The sequence below is a fragment of the Heliangelus exortis genome, chromosome 1, assembly GCF_036169615.1.
Source record: "Heliangelus exortis chromosome 1, bHelExo1.hap1, whole genome shotgun sequence".
In the NCBI taxonomy this organism is placed as follows: Eukaryota; Metazoa; Chordata; class Aves; order Apodiformes; family Trochilidae; genus Heliangelus; species Heliangelus exortis.
In genome coordinates, this window is record NC_092422.1 from 63,359,282 (window position 1) to 63,375,963 (window position 16,682).

The window sequence follows — 16,682 nt, forward strand, 5'->3', positions numbered from 1 at the left end:
CTGAAGCAGTTGAATAAACAAATCACCAATGAGGCTGAGAGCACATCCTTCTAAAAGTATTTTCCTGGTTTGAAAAAGGCCACCAGGTGTGCACCAGCAGCTTAGTGATCATGTCAGTGACTGGCTGACCTCCCCCTTCTAACTCTTGGAATCACAGCATCACAGAATCACAAAATTGTCGTGGTTGGAAAAGACCTCTAAGATCAGCAAGTCAAACCATCAACATCCCCACCCCCCAAAAACAAACAAACAAACAAACAAAACCAAACAAAACATATGTATGTCCTTTAGAACATGTCTGAAGTTCCTCATCTACATTGTTTTTAAGAACCGTCAGGGAGGGTGAGTTCAGCACCTCCCTGGCCAGTCCTTTCCTGAGACTGAGACTAAGGAAATTCTTCCTCAGATCCAGTCTAAACCTCCCCTGGTGCAACTTCGGCCCATTTCCTCTACTCCTATCACTATATACTTGAGAGAAGAGGCCAGCACCCATCTCCCTACATACAACCTTTTGTCAGCTGTGGACAATAGAGAGCAACACCTCCTCTCAACCTCCTTTTTTCCAACCTAAATAATCCCATTTCCCTCAGCAGAGGTTTGCTTTCCTGGCCCTTCACCAGCTTGGTTGCCCTTCTCTGAACTTGCTTGGGCACTTCAATGTATTTCTTGTAGTGAGGGGCCCAGAACTGAACACACTACTCAAGGTGCAGCCTCACCAGTGACAAGTATGGGGACACAATCAAAGTTTTCTGTCAAGAGAGAAGGAGTCAATGGCCCTTGTTTCATCTCTTCTCTGTGAGTGCAGCCCAGTGTCAGATAAAGGCCTCCACCTCCAGCCCCCCTTATCTGCTCCTGGGGTATCAACTCTACCAGCAGATGCATTTCTTTCCCTTATCAGTGACATGGCATTTTCTGCAGGATTTTTTTTTCATTTAAATATCCTTCAGTGTTCCTCCAAAATGAATATTCTTTTTGGGTTTTTTGCCTTTTGAAAGGAATACGTAGCCCCTCTTCTTTATTACCTAGAAAGACTAAATTAGCTTCTCAACCCATAGTAGACAAGATGTACTTCGTATTGCAGAGGCAATCAGGCTACAAGTCCTTAACTGAGCAAGAGTAATTCAAATTACTTCACTGAAGCTGCACTAATTTACACCTACTATAAATTCATCTTTTCTTGTGGAATATGTCTAGGAGTGACCTTGAGGTATCCAACTGACTGCATTAATTATGGGTAGCATCTCACCCTCAAAATAATGCAGAAATTGGGGAATTCCTTTTTTAGGAAATTGGCTGAAACTTTCCATTTCACAGAGTATGTCAAAGGGCAATACTGGAATAAAGACAGGGACAGAATTAGGCCAATGCCTTACATAATCCACATACTAACCACATTTTAGCCATGATGCTTTTAAGATACAGATGAAGGAAATACTGCATATTTTTAGAAAATATTTTTCATTCCTCTCCTTGTCTGTTCTCTCCTTTTCACAGTATTTGTTTTTCTTTGAAGTTGGTTTGTTTCTGTAAAAAACTCCACTCTGTATACTTTATTGATTATGAATCTGGGATGCCACAGACTAGGAAAGATCCATGTGGATACATAAAGACCATGAGGCCATAAGAGAGATCTTTGCAACCTTTTCTTAAACCACTTGTGTTTTCTTTTTTTGTGCAGGGACACAGCTCTTGACAGGAGAGCCAGCACGACTGCAGAGACACCATGATGCTGGGGGACCTGAGGGCTCTTCTAGCTAGGCAGGGCAAGGCAAAAATGAGCACAAGGAGTTTTCTGGAAGGGGCAACCCATTTCACCCAATGAACTAGGACTCAGGCCAACCAAACTGGGCTGTGCCAGGCTGCCTGCAGTTTCCTCGCCATCACAATAGAATTTTGTATGCACCAGCTTGTTCAAACTGAGTCCTTGTGTGCTACTCACTACTGCAGCAGCAAAGGCCCCAGTGGACATGAAGCTTCCTGGTCTTCCCATGCCAACAAGAAAAGGCCACTGTCAGGAGCATTCAGAAGAACAGTGGAGAATATAGAATGTTATTCTATACACATGCTATAATTCCTTAAAAAAAAACCCAAACCAAAACAATTAAGCAGAGACTGACTTGACTTACTGTCTCTTCTTTGCTGAAAAGTTGAACCAGAATCCCATCTTTCCCTTCTACCTGGCAAATGAAATCAGAGCTCTTTCCTTAAGGTAAATAATGGAATACATTTGCCTTAAGCTACCCTATCTCCTTTTTAATCAGGGAAAGAAAGTACTTACAGCAATTAAAGCAAAAAGCAGTGTGTAAAAATCATCTTATAAATTAGTTTCTCTGAGCTGTCAATTATTTTAAAAACATTTTTGACTGCTTAAATTAATTCCAATTTGAATTCAAGATGCACGCTGCCAAGGAATGGAATTCAAGATACCACTATCGAGTTTTACAGTCATATCTTTTCTCTTTAATTTTTTTCTGCTTGTCTTGAGTCATCACTAATGAAAGTTCTAAATATAGGTATGACTAACAATGCAAACTTCAGAAACTGTGTGTAAACTATCGCAAGAAAAACAGATCAGGGAGTTATGCTCACCAGAAATTCAAACAACTGTTGCCAACCCCTACACAAAGTAATGATTACTGCATTTTTCTCATTAGAAAGGCAGCTGTCATATAGCTTACGGTTTGGACAGAAAGAAATAAGGTAGCATATTGCTTAAGAGCTGTCGGCTAGATCCTTAAATGTGACTCTCTCTGCGTTTACCAAAAATATGTTAGAATGTAAATCCTTGATTTTGCAGAATAATAAATGTCATGTTTCCATTTCCCACTGTCTTGTCAGATTGTTTAAGATAATCAGGATCAAATAAGACAAGCACAATGAGCCCAGGACCTCAGACTTCAGAGCAGTGCTTTTGACACTGTCAGAGTCAAGTGATAAACTGAGCAAAGACCAAGTGCCTGGTACCATTTCTGAACCCATCACAAGGATGCGGGTTTCATCTTTTGGACACAGATTTTTACAAGAAGCTGCCAATATGACCTGAGAACTCTGCCATCAGATAGCAACACTTGAAGACTGTGGCAGACATATGGTCAGGACCACAAGTAATTAGCTTGCATGCTCAAGTAGAGCCATCTAAATCAGACTGGCAACCTGGCATTCCTTTAGATGTCATGTGCTGGAGGACCCAGATCAGCCATCAGTTCCATGAAACCCAGTGAAAGAAATGCAAAAGCAATTTTTCAACACATGTTGCTTGTGTAACCATAGCGTACAGGCACCAGTCATAAGGAACAGATAAGGACACAGAGAGATTCCTCTCTGGTCCCAAGGACCTTTTGCAGATAAGAGTGATATTTGACACCATTGCAGTTGGGACCAAAATAAGGATATGCTATCTATATTTTATCCATAGTATCTGCAGGTCTTCTTTAAGAAGACTGTCAACCCACAATTCAAGAATAATGCTGATTTTACCTGTGTGTGGGTAATGCAAAAGAAAGTTCACCTCTGAGCTCCTTTACCTCAGTCATTCTTTGCCACTGTCTCCTTGATGCTTAGATACATCTTCCCCAGTATCTGACAGCACAGATTATCTGAGTATTTATTTTCAACGATCTGTACCTTTCAACACACATGAGTTATCTGTGGTGCAAGTCATTCCTGAACAATGGCAGTGCATAGTTGGACAGAAAGCTTCAGGGTTGATTATTTCTAGCATGCAGGGTAACAAAGCAGTCTGTGTAACTAGATGCATCTAATCACCAAATTGTGTGAAGAGATAAAAACTCATGTGAAAATAACTTGACCAATATCTAATCAGTGCTTCTGCTGGATTTGGTGAACGGTAGAGAATTTAGCAGAATTCTGCTGTCTTGTGTGGATTTCCACTGGAATCTTCTGTCCTATCTTATTCTCACGTATTTAACACTGTAACAGATAAATCCATAAGGCTAGCTGTGAATCAGCCTGTCAACTTGAGATGAGATACTTGGTGGAATTTTCAAAAGAGTTTGTGGTTTTTTACCTTGGCGTTTATAAAAGTGCCACGTTGATAAGAACGATTCCACAAGTTTTGCTATACCATATGGTCCATGTGCTGTTAGGAGGCCATCTACTCTGTTTCCTTGTTAGTCATTCAACTACATATTGCATCCATCTGCAACTCTCATATGTAGCTTCACTGTAATTGCCCTTTTCAGAGCAGTGCATTTTATTCTGCTTTGTGCTGGCTTTGTGATAATGTTCTTTCCAAGACATGCTGCACCACATACTTTTTAAAAGGCACAGGAGAGCCATGCTGAATGGCACAGCAGGCATGCCCATGACGTACAGCAAGAAGAGGACTGGTGCTCAGCTTAGGGATGAAAAAATCCCATTCCTATCCTTGCTCTTCTCCCCCTGAACCTGACCTCAGCCATTCCAGGGATGCAAGGCCTCTCCTCAGGCACTACCCTTACGCTACCGCCGCTCTGCAGTACTACAGGTCGTTCCGCCTCAGCTTGGTGCCTTGTGAAGAGTCTTTAACAAAACCTTTACCCTCCACTATCTCAAGGTACCTCCAAGCTCCCCTGGAAGCAGTGCTACGAGTGGCACCCATGAGAGGCTGGAGCTGTGAACCCATTACTATCCTAGAGCCAGATAACTCCGTGCAGCCATCGCGCCGCAGGCTCTGACCCGGGTGGGAGCAGCGAGTGTGAAGGTCGCACACTGCACCCTGGTGTCAGCAGAGTGAGCAGGAGGCATCTTCCCCTCCACCAACACTCCACAAATCCTCCAGCACAGCCTGGGCTTTCAGGATAATTCAAGGCTGACACGATTTGTATTCCCTTAAAGACCTCGTTACACATATTGCTCATTTAACCTTTAAAAAAGCTAGAAGAAAGTGTGCCAATGGATTCTGGCTGATAAATATCTAAATTAAGTAATTTTAATTAAAAACTGTTGTAAATGTCATCTAATCTGTGGATGCTGTGACAATTATGGCTGTAGCTTTGAACCAGTTTCAAAATGTGTGAGGGTCTCCTTACAAAATTTTGCAGGGAATGATTTTTTTTCTTTGGATTTGAGGAGAAGAGTCAGGCTGGACTTACATTTTATTGCTTAATAAAAATATTAAACTGAAATCCTGGACAACTTTCTTGCATCTTGTTACTGCCAGGTGATGCTGGCTGGAACAGTGGTTTCTTTCCAAAGCCATTAAGTGTTTTTTTGCCATATAAAAGAAGTGGGAGGATAGAAAGATAGGTGCTATGTTTCATCTAGGGAATCCTAATTATCAGTACATAGGAAAAGAAAAGATCAATTCACTTCTTTTTCAGCTTCTATTCTGGACACATTGTACTGTTTGGGTGAAAACACCATCAACCCCTGTATTACTTTAGTGCACACCAGTGATAGCTACTCAGTAGGGAGCACAGTTTGATGAATTTAGCAAAATCTTGTTGGCTGACCTTTCCATGCTGGAGACATGATTTCATTTCTGTTGTCTGAAAATGAGCACCAAGAAGACAAGTTATTTCCATGTCCCAGCTGGAATATCACAGTGCTAATGTGTTTTCAAATATTTCTTTATCTGTACATTGCTGTTACTTTCAGGTCTGTCTAAGAACAATAACATTTCTTTCCTTTCTGCTTTCTGCATGTACCAGCAGGTTTTTTTTCTCTGTTTTTTTTTTTTTTTTTTTTTTTTTTTTTCCAGCCTCTTTGTATGCTGCAAATATGAAACAAAAAAAAAAAAAGGGCTTCTTGGAACACTGAGGAAGGAAAGCTCCCAGAGATGTATTAGCAAATTAATGCTAAGGCATATGCAGAAACTGGTTCAAGAACTAGTTCACTAGTGGTATCCACAATATGTAGGATCCCAGAGAGACAAACTGAGTGCAGTAGTGGCCATTCAAGTTCAGTCATTATTTTACTTTGGTCACCATCCAATATTGCTGCTGAATTAGTGCTTCTGGTTTAATCATTCCTCTGATGTCATTAAGTATAAAAAGCCTACACCTACTATAAAGGGGTTTGTGTTTTTCTGGTTTTGAGAAAGGAAATAAGGATCATTCAACAGATCACTCATGAAGAGGGTGACCAGACAAAGCCACACCACAAGGGCAGAGGTGATGCTGTGGGTGTACCTCAGGGGGGATCTGTGGCTGGGACAGTAAAGGGGTAACACAGCTCCAGCAGGGCAGAACAGGTAACTCACACCAGGAACAGCTTGTCAGACTGTGCTTTTAAACTCATTGTCCTCTATTGAAGTATGAGAATAACCATCCCTAGTCTGTTTTCCTAAGGCCTACATTGGTGTAAGGCAGGCATGTTGATTAAGATGTCAAGAGGGGGTGAGTGCTAAAGTGCCCTTGGTGCTTTTGCTAATATTGCCTTGCATTTGCACCCTTCATCAAAGTGGTTTATGAATCCCAAAGAAACCCAGGAAGGATGTAAAAAAATGTTCAGATAATTTAAAATATTCAAATCACCGTTCACCAGGTCACAGGTCAACCTTTAATCACACTTTGAAAAGTACTTTCACCTCTTTTAATAATTCACTTTTAATAATTGACAACTTTTAAAACATTTCTCCACTGCCAGAGAAGAGATTTGGGTATAAGGAGCACTTGCACTTTTATTGCTTCTTGTTCAGATAGTCTGAGGCAGGGCATGAGTTGGGGTCCCGGTGACAAATGTATGACTGAATCTATAGGAAAGGTTCTGTATATGGTGAAACAATACAGATAACGTTCAAATGGATGTATAAAACCTTTTTTTCTAGTTCAATCCTGTTTTGTGACAAGGAGAGGGAACAAAACAATGTTTCCCTTTCAAATTCCATTTCTCTAGGTCTTCATGATATTTCAGAGGGAATTCCTTTCTGCCTATTTTTTTCCTGGTACTTTCTGTGTAGAAGTGAGCCATCTTTTTTTTTCCAGTTAAGGATTACTACAGCAGACACAATATAGAAAATTACAGGTAAGGCAGATTGATTTCTATTTATAAACGTATTTTTCAGCTTTGCTCATGGCTTACTCTAGAGACCTTAGTTCTTTATTTGTATCCAACTACTATACACATCTCCCAACTTAAAAGAGCCTTTGCCTAGAAAAAAAATCCTTCTAACACTTCCAGATCTAGCTGGCATACACATTCCAGCTGATTTCAGTTTGTTCTCAAGCCACTGTTCTCTTTCTTCCCTTGCTAACACTGCCTTTCTTACCATTTCTCACAGTTTGGGCTTTTCCTGGGGGTATTATGACCTTGCATGTGTCCCTTCTGTCCATGGCTGTGCCCTCACCCAGACGCTTTGCCTCAGAAGGAATTTCCAGGCAGGAGCTCCCTGCAGAGCTGGGGCCCAGTTCTTGGTGGTCTTCACCACACAGCCAAGCACAAACCTCAGTGAGAAGACCAAGTGGGTTGGGGTAACAGCAGTGGGATCCCACCTCTCCCACCATTCTCCTCTATCAGTGCAGCTCTGCTCTGGTTGGTGCTGCATGGGGGTAAGAAGGGACATCAGCTGAGGAGCAAAATCTCTGCTTGCTGGCATCTCCACTTGCTTCCCAGTTAGGCATGAAGGAAACCCCAGTGTTGTGAGTACTTTGAAGTCTGATTCCATGGAGCAGTCCCATAAAAACTGAAGGGCAAATTCATGAGAATAAGCTCTAGCCATGTTAGTAACAGCTTTTAACACTGAGCTGTAATGAGGTCAACTCAAATCTGAATGTGCATTGCCCCAACTCTTACTGTCTGAATTTCCATAGAGACTGTCTCACATTCAACAGAGCAGAACATTCAAGTAAATTAGACTAAAAATCACCATTCTTTAACATTAATTTGCACACATTTTCTTGCAATGCCTTTTCCCAAATTAGGACTGGTTTCCCCCCTCAACATTTACACAGAGCCACTGAGCTGCTTCCTTTGCACGTGCAACCAGCAGCAGAAATGGCAGGTGATCCACACAGTCTCCTGCCTTCAAGATTCATATCATATTGCTCCCTCAGAGCCCGTGTGCTTTTCTGCTGAGCTGGACACTCAGCATTGTCACTGCTAAAATATTTGTGAGTGCTACACGATTTTCCAGGGAAAGATTTCTTGAGGCGAGATTTAGTCAAATTTAATCTAAGTCACTTGGTGCAGCTCCATTTGATAAGAACAGCTCCTGTGCTGAGAAGAGCCTGTCCCTGTGGTTTTTTGCCTCACAATGTTGCAGAACACAATAACAACAACATTAAACTCAATACCCTTAAGGGGCAGTTGTAGTCAAGGGTCACATTTTCCTTCATTCCAATTAACCTACTTGTCATATTGGATGGTAGATGCACTCTGCAAGCTGCCCTCAAGTGCTTCTCATGCTCTTTTAGTAATAGAAAGTGGATAGAAATAAAATAGTTCATGCTTTGCTGTTTGACTTGTCCTTGGTATTTCATCTTGTTGGGAAACCCACAAGAAATGAATGCTGTTTTAAGGATCTGAAAGCACAAATAGGCTTCTGATTTGTGCCAGTACGCCTGGGAACGGTGGCCCTGGTGACACCAGTCCTGGGAAGGAGAGGGACCAGGACCCCTGAATTTCCTTCAAGATTTTTGTTCAGTCCACCTGCTCCCACGCCAAATAAAGAGAAAATAAAAGTTTGGTTAAACTGCACCTTCTCTGGCATAATGTTACATGCAGCATCATACTGTTACATGGGAAGAAGAAAAGGAGTCATTTAGGTGCTCCACTGAATGGGTCTCTCAGACCAAGCTGTGACAGATCCTGTGGGCACCACCAACCCTTCTAGTCCTGCCCACCTCCCTGGGGGGTGCCCACACTATGCCCATGGCCCAGAACCCCATGTCATCCCCCCAGGGCCATCAGTCCACTCAGCAATACCACAGATGCCCACGGCCCTGCCCTGGGACCCACTGAGCCAAGACAACAGAGATTTATGTCCCTTCTCCAGGGAGGTGCCCAGTGCCTGGGACTGGGGATGCCCCACGCCTGGATAGGGGTAGGATGGGCTCTACCCTGAGCCTCACAGGGACCCCGCAGCTCCACAGCACTACAGCTGTGGTCACAGGTGCCCTGGTGAATGCACATACCAGACACCCAGAGCATTCCTTTCTCATCTCCAGGTTTTTGTCCCCTGAAATTACGCTTCCCAACACCACATCTGCCACACCACACCTCCTGCCAGGCTTTGAGACAGGCTGCTCACCAAGCTCACTGACAGCATTTGGGTTACCTTTGAGGTGTTTTTCATATCCACGTGAACCTTTGGGACGCCTTTCAGACAGGAGGGGCTGAAGTCAGTCCATCCAGTGCCCTGTCCTTAGTCTGCCCCAACCAGGGCTCACATGAGCCTTTGGGTGGAGGAGCAGACCAAACACTTTGTGAAGAGATTCTCTCCAGAAGAAGTCTTTTCCAGATTGTCCATTGTTCTATATCCCAGGAGACTTCTCCAGACAGCCACACCTCTCTTTGAAAGCATTAGTTTCTGGCCCCAGTTGTACCTGGGCTGTTAACCCCCCTTTTTTTGACCCCAAATCATTATTTGCCTTGATTGGCCTTATCTGCTTATATTCTTGCATATCCCACTTCCTCTGCCATGAATTTCTGGCACTATAGGTATCCTCATTCACAGTTTTCTGTTAAAGGAATGATGAGCTTGTGGTCATGTGTGTTTTCCTGGCAACACCTTCTAATTCTGCTACATAAAATATGGATCTGCATTTGAGTCTGCCTTGTTTTATTTGTTGCTTTATGCTTCTTTTCCACCAGTCTTCTGGGCTGATGTGATACAGACTGCAGGTTTCACAGCTGAACCTCTGCTTTGTTGCAAGCCAGTTAAAGTCATGCTATTCAAGTGTTAAACAAGGTATCAGATACACCGACTGCTAATGAACTTGGCATGAACACAAGGCTTTTGGACTGTAATATCCACTAATAAAATGATCTCATGGGAATTAATAAAATAGCTTGTAACAACTATGTGCTTTTCCCAGACAATTAAAAAAATAATAATCAGTGCTTACTTTTTTTCCAAGGGAGCAGTGGATTTTATAATTGTTAATATCCACAGGGCTCTTATCTTAGAGTTTTAAGTCTCTGAGATATTAGCTTCAAACATTTTTTTTAACACAATTTTATGTTATCTAGGGGATTAGCATCCTGGTGTCTCTAAGCAAAGCTCTGACTAGAGCTGAGAGGTCTGCTTTGGATGGCAGAGGAATCCCACAGACACCTGGTTTCCTGGCAGGATAGGCAAATACTTTATAACTTTCTGCTTCATCACAATAGCCTTTTCTGAGACCACCCGGGCTATTTTTCACATCTGCAAGGTTTAGTTCTGCACTCTGTTCCACTGCAACTTCATCAAATACTTTATAGCTGTTTTCCCTGGACTGAGGCAAGCTGTTCCTTTGAGGCTCTCCAGGGTTGTTTCTAGGAGGGCAGAAAAGGCAGTGTACAAATTCGTATGCAGCATGCCCCAAACCATGGACAACACTTGTCCTAGAGAGCATATTTGCAGCTGTTCTGTTTCTTCCTGGTTTGCATTCAATTTCCAAATTCTGCATTTGTGTTGTAAAAATAAATCTCTACTTTCTGGACCTGTTTTTGTATGGTATCCTTTAAAGTCTTGTACCCATTTTCAGCTAACTTAAATAAATACAGGCAGGAATTGCTTTGTACACCTATTCCTCCTTCTTAAATGGAAAGTGTTGTCTTGTGGGGAAGAATTTGATTCACATGAACCTCATTCAATGCTTTATTTACATGCCCAGCAAAGCATTCCTGAACCATGCAAGTGCCCTCCCAGGCCAACAGAGAGAGGTGGGTGTCTGTGGAGACCAAAGACCTCCTTTTCCTTGGTGCTCCAGGTGACTATAAGCTGCCTCTTCACCAAAAAACCACCTTCACTGCTTTTCCTGTGAAATGGAACAGACTGAACTGAAAGGCACATTACTGCTTCACCTCTGTTGATGTGGCTGAAGGAGCTGGGGGCTACAGCAGTTTTTGCTGGCATCTCACCCTCTGCTTGCTCCAAAGTCACATCCAGCCTCACCACGTTGCCATGCAGGAGTAAGGCCACAGCTTTGGTATCTTGAATTGTGTTTAACAACATGCTCTGTGCTCACTCTTTATGAAGATTATTGATTTAAGTGACTACATTGCAAATAAATTGCACCTCTCCAGTTCACAGTTTCAAGGAATGTTTGCATCTCTTCTTCATCTGGTTAGAACAAGCACTGCAGCAGGAACAGAAAGTTTATGTGAGCTCCCCTCATGCCCTGCTGATTTTATTTCTCTCCTGTTTATTTCTGTGTGGAGTTTGGCACTTTTAACATTTTCATGCTGCACTTTCATTGTTAATTTTCCCTACTTGAGTTAACTGAAAGCTATAAAGCACCTGAAATGCCTCAGAGGCTTCAGCTGTCAATAGCGACGTGAGCTTTCCACACGTCTTCATTTTTCTGGGAGCACTGTGCTTGCAGATACACAATAACTTTGTAATCTGAACTTTGCTTGGTTTTCCCCTCTTTCCAGATAGTTTTAAGTACATGAGAAGCTCATAACTGCTTCAATAATCCAGAAGTGGGAGATCTGCAGGCCTGGACAGCAGCAGTCTGATGTGCTTTTTATTTTTGCTTTTGTCCAAACTGCAGTTGGAATCTCCTATTTGCTCCCTGTCAGCTTTCCTTTTTCACTGCATCCCTGGACATCACCTGTTCTCCTGCTGTCTGGGTGTTCTTAAGTTATAATGCCCAGCAAATTGGATTTTGTCTTGACTGTAGCCCAAGCCTGGAATACCCCTTTGCAGAAGCAGATTAACACCTAAGAAGAAAAATTATAAGGGGATCCTCCCTTATTTAGCCTACAGCTGGCTGATGAGACCTGCTAAGCAATGCAGAGCACTGGGCAGCTGTGAGGACAGAAGCAAATTGTGACATCCACCTGCATGTATCTCTTTTCCAGGTGGCTTGCAGGTGACTTGGTATCATACTGAGGCAGCAGCAGTCTGCTCCTCTCAGTCATCTTCTTTTAAGGGACGTGGTTTAGCACTGGACTTGGTAAAGTTAGGTTCATGGTTGGACTTGATCTTAAAGGTCTTTTCTGACCAGAATTATTCCGTGATTTTGTGATTCTGTCCTTCAGCTGGGTGTAGGTAGGACGACTTCTTCCCCCTCCATGTGGTGTGGGGCAGAGGGCTGCCACACACAGCTGTCCTCTAAAAGAATACACACCATTTCCTCGGAAAGAAAAGTGTTTAGCAGTCCTGCAAAGTCATCAGGGAAAACAGAGACCCATATTTTGTCACCAGTGCCTTTTCTTTCTGGAGCATTTGAATGGAGCTCTGGGGCTCAGCTGGCCATGAACGTGAGAGCTGTACAAATGTAAAGGTTTGGCAAAGCAGTTACACACATTGAGACACACACATGCTGAGTTTTAAAAATACAGCTCTGAACTTTGGTCTGATAGCCATCCAACCTGAGAGAGCTCCTTAGATGGGTAACTTCCAAAGATGGCCAAAAGTGAGGAGTATGAGCTAGAAAGCATTTTAATGTCCAAGAACTGGAATTTCAGAAGACTGAATTATTGTATGATAATAGAAAATATATCTGGGAGAAAATATATATCTGGGAGCAGTCAATATGGATGCACCTTGCCAGCTGTTTCCACAGATCATGGTGTTTTTGCTGTCTGCTTGTAAGCAGGATGAGGGGAAGGGTCAAGCAGAGGCTCATATGGAGGGGGGGTCCCACCAGCCAGACGTCAGCCTGTGACTTGTGCCCAGTCTGCCACCACAGGGGAAACCCTCACAGCTGGGATCCCAGCCATGGATAAGCAGTCTCCTTACCTGTCTTATGTCTTGAACCCATACAGTTTATCCTTACCCTTGATATTCTCTGCTTCCTAAGAAACCATTAAGTTACCTGAGTTTGTAAGAGCACAGAATCCTCAACTCTCTTTCATTACAGGGACATGATTGAGAAGGCAAAGCGACAACCATGCAGATCATTTATTTCTATCATCATTTCCCCTATTTTTTCTCCCCAGCAAAACTGCCTGGATCATCTAGTTATTCTCTGACAGCTAGAGTGATAATAGGAGTTGTTTTTTTTTTTTAAACTATGGTGCTATTCAAGATCAGAAGACTTCACATTGTAAAACATCATTAAAGCATGAACTCAAGGTTGGGAAAGAAGAGACCTTTACAATACTAATGCAATTAATTCTGCTCGTTAACTAGAGCCTCAAAATTTGTACATAGAGTCTGATATCACTTCTGCTGTGAGGTCTGAAAAATTATTCTTTTCCAGTGGATTTCCCAGTGATAAGGGAGTATGTGAAGCTCCTTATATTACATACCGGAGTTCAAAGTCATTGTAGGAGGAGCACCATGTAATCTAAATCTTGGTTGTGTTTTGTTGTTTTTTTTTTAAATGTAATACTTCTCATTCTGCCAACCACCTGGGTACTTGAATTCTGGGAAGCTTCAGTCCTTTACGGTTTACCAGACCTAATTCCAACTTCAGTCCTTGTTTTTTTTCCACAGAGGAATTCACACAGTGGGACATTCTTAATGTAAGGGAACTTTGATCCAAAAAAGCTTTTTTTTTTTTTTTTCCCAGCAGCTTTCAGTATTCTCTTTGCTATAGCCAAAGGTATAGCAACAGCATCCTCATAATCAGCCTCTTTCTATTAGGCCCTACAAGAAAGACTATGCTTGTGTTTGTCTGCAGTCATTAAATGAGTGTGTTTGCATGCATGTGAGAGAAAGATGAGAGGAGGAAAGAAATAAACATCTGTCCTATTTATATACAGCCCTTTTAGCTGGGCCCTGGGAAGCTTTCCTCTTCTCCTCTCCCCTTTGCTCACATTCTCCTGGCTTTCCTTCTCTCTCCAGTGGTTACCCACATGGTTTTTCCATATTCTGGCAGCTCCTTAGAGTGGGGACTTCACCCTGTACCATACAAAGCGTGATGTCACCACCGTAAATCAGCTATTCTCAAGCAGCCAAGGTGGCTGCTCTTCTAGGGACATGAAGGGGAGGGTGAGAAGGAAAGAAAAAAGAGCAAATCAAGAAACTTCTAGTTCTGCTCTGTAGTGGGGAAGGGAGAGAAGGGTGGCTTTAGAAAAATGAACTCACAGAAAGACTTCAGAGATAACAGACTAGTAGCTAAAGCTAATGTCACCAGAAACTTGATTCAGTGCAGTGCATTTGGTTTTCTCCATTGCTTGCAGTGAAAGCATTGGCCTCAGTTTATTTTTTTTTTTCCTTGTATGAATGCATCCTTTAATGCTTGTTTCATAGATTTTTATTTTCATCTCCTGGCCTTAGTGTCTATTAGAAATACAGCCTTAAGGCAAACTTTCTCACAGTAATGCCTTACTTTGTTGCATGCTGCAGTACACATAGTTGGCTCTGACAGTGTTAGTTCTGCACTGGTACACTGTCAAAGCAGCTGCAAGAAGTATTGGGAAAAAAACCACATCTGCTAAGTGAAAAAAAGATCCTTACTTTGCTTTTTGTGTGACTGTTCAACTCCATTTTACGTCCACTTTCTCCACATCTGAGTTTTTAAATCAGAATCTTACAACAGCAGTTGAATTTCACCTGACTTCCCCAATTTAGGCTGCTGAATTTGCCTTTCAGACTCTGTCTTGTAAGTCCTTCTCTGAAGTGCTCAATACTCAGCCAAAGCCATGATCTGACTGGTTTCTTGGGCCATTCTTTAGTCAATGTACCTGAGAGAATACATTTCACCTTGAGGATAAAAGTGAGACAAATGCGAAGGGTCCTACAAACCCAAGGGATGTTTTAGTAAACTTAGGCCAAAAATTCATGTTTAGTAATGACACTAAGAATCGAGGAACCTTGCAACGAAAGGTACTCAGTGCACAGATAACTTAAAAACTTCAACAGTGTCAGATTTGTGTCTGATGAAGCTGATTCAGCCCACAGTTTTGGATCAGTTATAGAAATGTTTCAGACCAGGGCACTGGGAGTGTCACTGGAGGCAGGTAGAATACTCCTTTTTTCCATGGAATGGGAAAGACCAAGTGATCTGTAGACTTCTTTCAAGCAAAAAAATAAATGCTGGGGGAAATAGAGTAAGTGGGGATACTCTTCCTGTGCTCCCTTGCTCTGAGGTGCCTGTGGCTCATTTACAGGTAAGGATAGCTTGCAAGACACTACCACCTGCAGAGAAGGGGGTAGGCCACTCAAACACTCATGTTCTCATGAAGCTGAAGGATTCTCATGATCTTTAGTCCCTCTTTTTCATTTAACAAGAACTGAAGACACATGATGTTACCATCACCATCCCAGAGTGGCTTATAAGCAATACATTGGTGTATATGGAAACGAGTCTTTACATCTTGGCTGTGGCGTCAGGGTATCCTTGCTACCTTTTCTCCCTGAAAGATGTGATTTTATGCTTTGCATTTCTCATACATTCTTTTCTCTGTTCACTGTAATGTTGCTCATTATTTCTTCTCACTTGACTGGAATTCTCCACTTGGCAGAAATGTAATGAGAAATTTACTGTTGCGAGGGCATTAGGTAAGAAAAAAAATACTGCTTTCAAAAGGACCTCATAGATGAGATCCTGAAACCATGTTTGCATAGCTTTTGACATTTTGCCATGCTGTTTATCCTTAGTGAAGTGTAAAACTGAAGCACATCAGTGTTGCCTAGGAATTAGTATGAGGCAGCTAAGACAATTTGTTAGTGTTCACTTCTCTTATAGAACTTGCTTGAATACGTGTATGGAAAAACAGTGGACTTTTCAAAATAGGGCAATTATTTAACATTACAGACACCACGTTTTTCTTTTAAAAGAAGGAAATGATTCTCAAACTTATATAAAGTCTGTCACCCTTATCCCTGCTTGTACTATAACTCATTGTGCTGTGGCACTGGCAACATCCTCATATCTCTAAAGTAATATAAAATAAGAGAAAAATAATGCGTGTGTCTGTATCGCTCTCCCTTAAAAATTTCAAGTGTTTAGCTTAACAAAATACTATTTAACATGACCAATAAATAACATTAATTTAATATTACTGTTTTAATTTGTGTTTGGCTCATTTTCTTGGTTGATCTCAGGTATGAAGTTGATATCACAGCTAGAATTACAACTGAACACAAATGTGTAGCTGAGCCCTGTTGTGTTGTTGAGAGAATAAAATAAATCTGAAATAAATAAATAGATATTGTTTGTCTTTTATGTTTATTTTACTGACTCTCAGTTTGCTGAATTTTAGAATTCTACTGCATTCTGGTTTTAGTTTTCAGTCCACTGATTTACTTGGATCAAATACTGATGAAAAGCACCAGGCCAATGAACCCAGACTCACAAGGATCAGATTCTGGCCCCACCAACATCAGTGGGAATTTTGTCATTTATCCTCACAGAATCCAGATTTTGCTTGCTTTGCAACACAGCACCCAAACAATAACTGTGCTTTCTTTCCACCTGGTATCCTGTTTCCTTTCCATCTTCCTCTCCATCTAAAAATCATCAGCCTGCTTCAGACACCCTTCACAACCAAGGCCTTTGGTTATTCTGTCTCAGCAAAAGTTTTGCATCTGGATGAATCATGGAAACATGCTTGGTTATGATCAGGAGAATAACCCACAAGTTCTTGCACTGACTCAATAAATTAATTCCTGGCAAGCTGTGTTAAAGACAGCCTGGAGC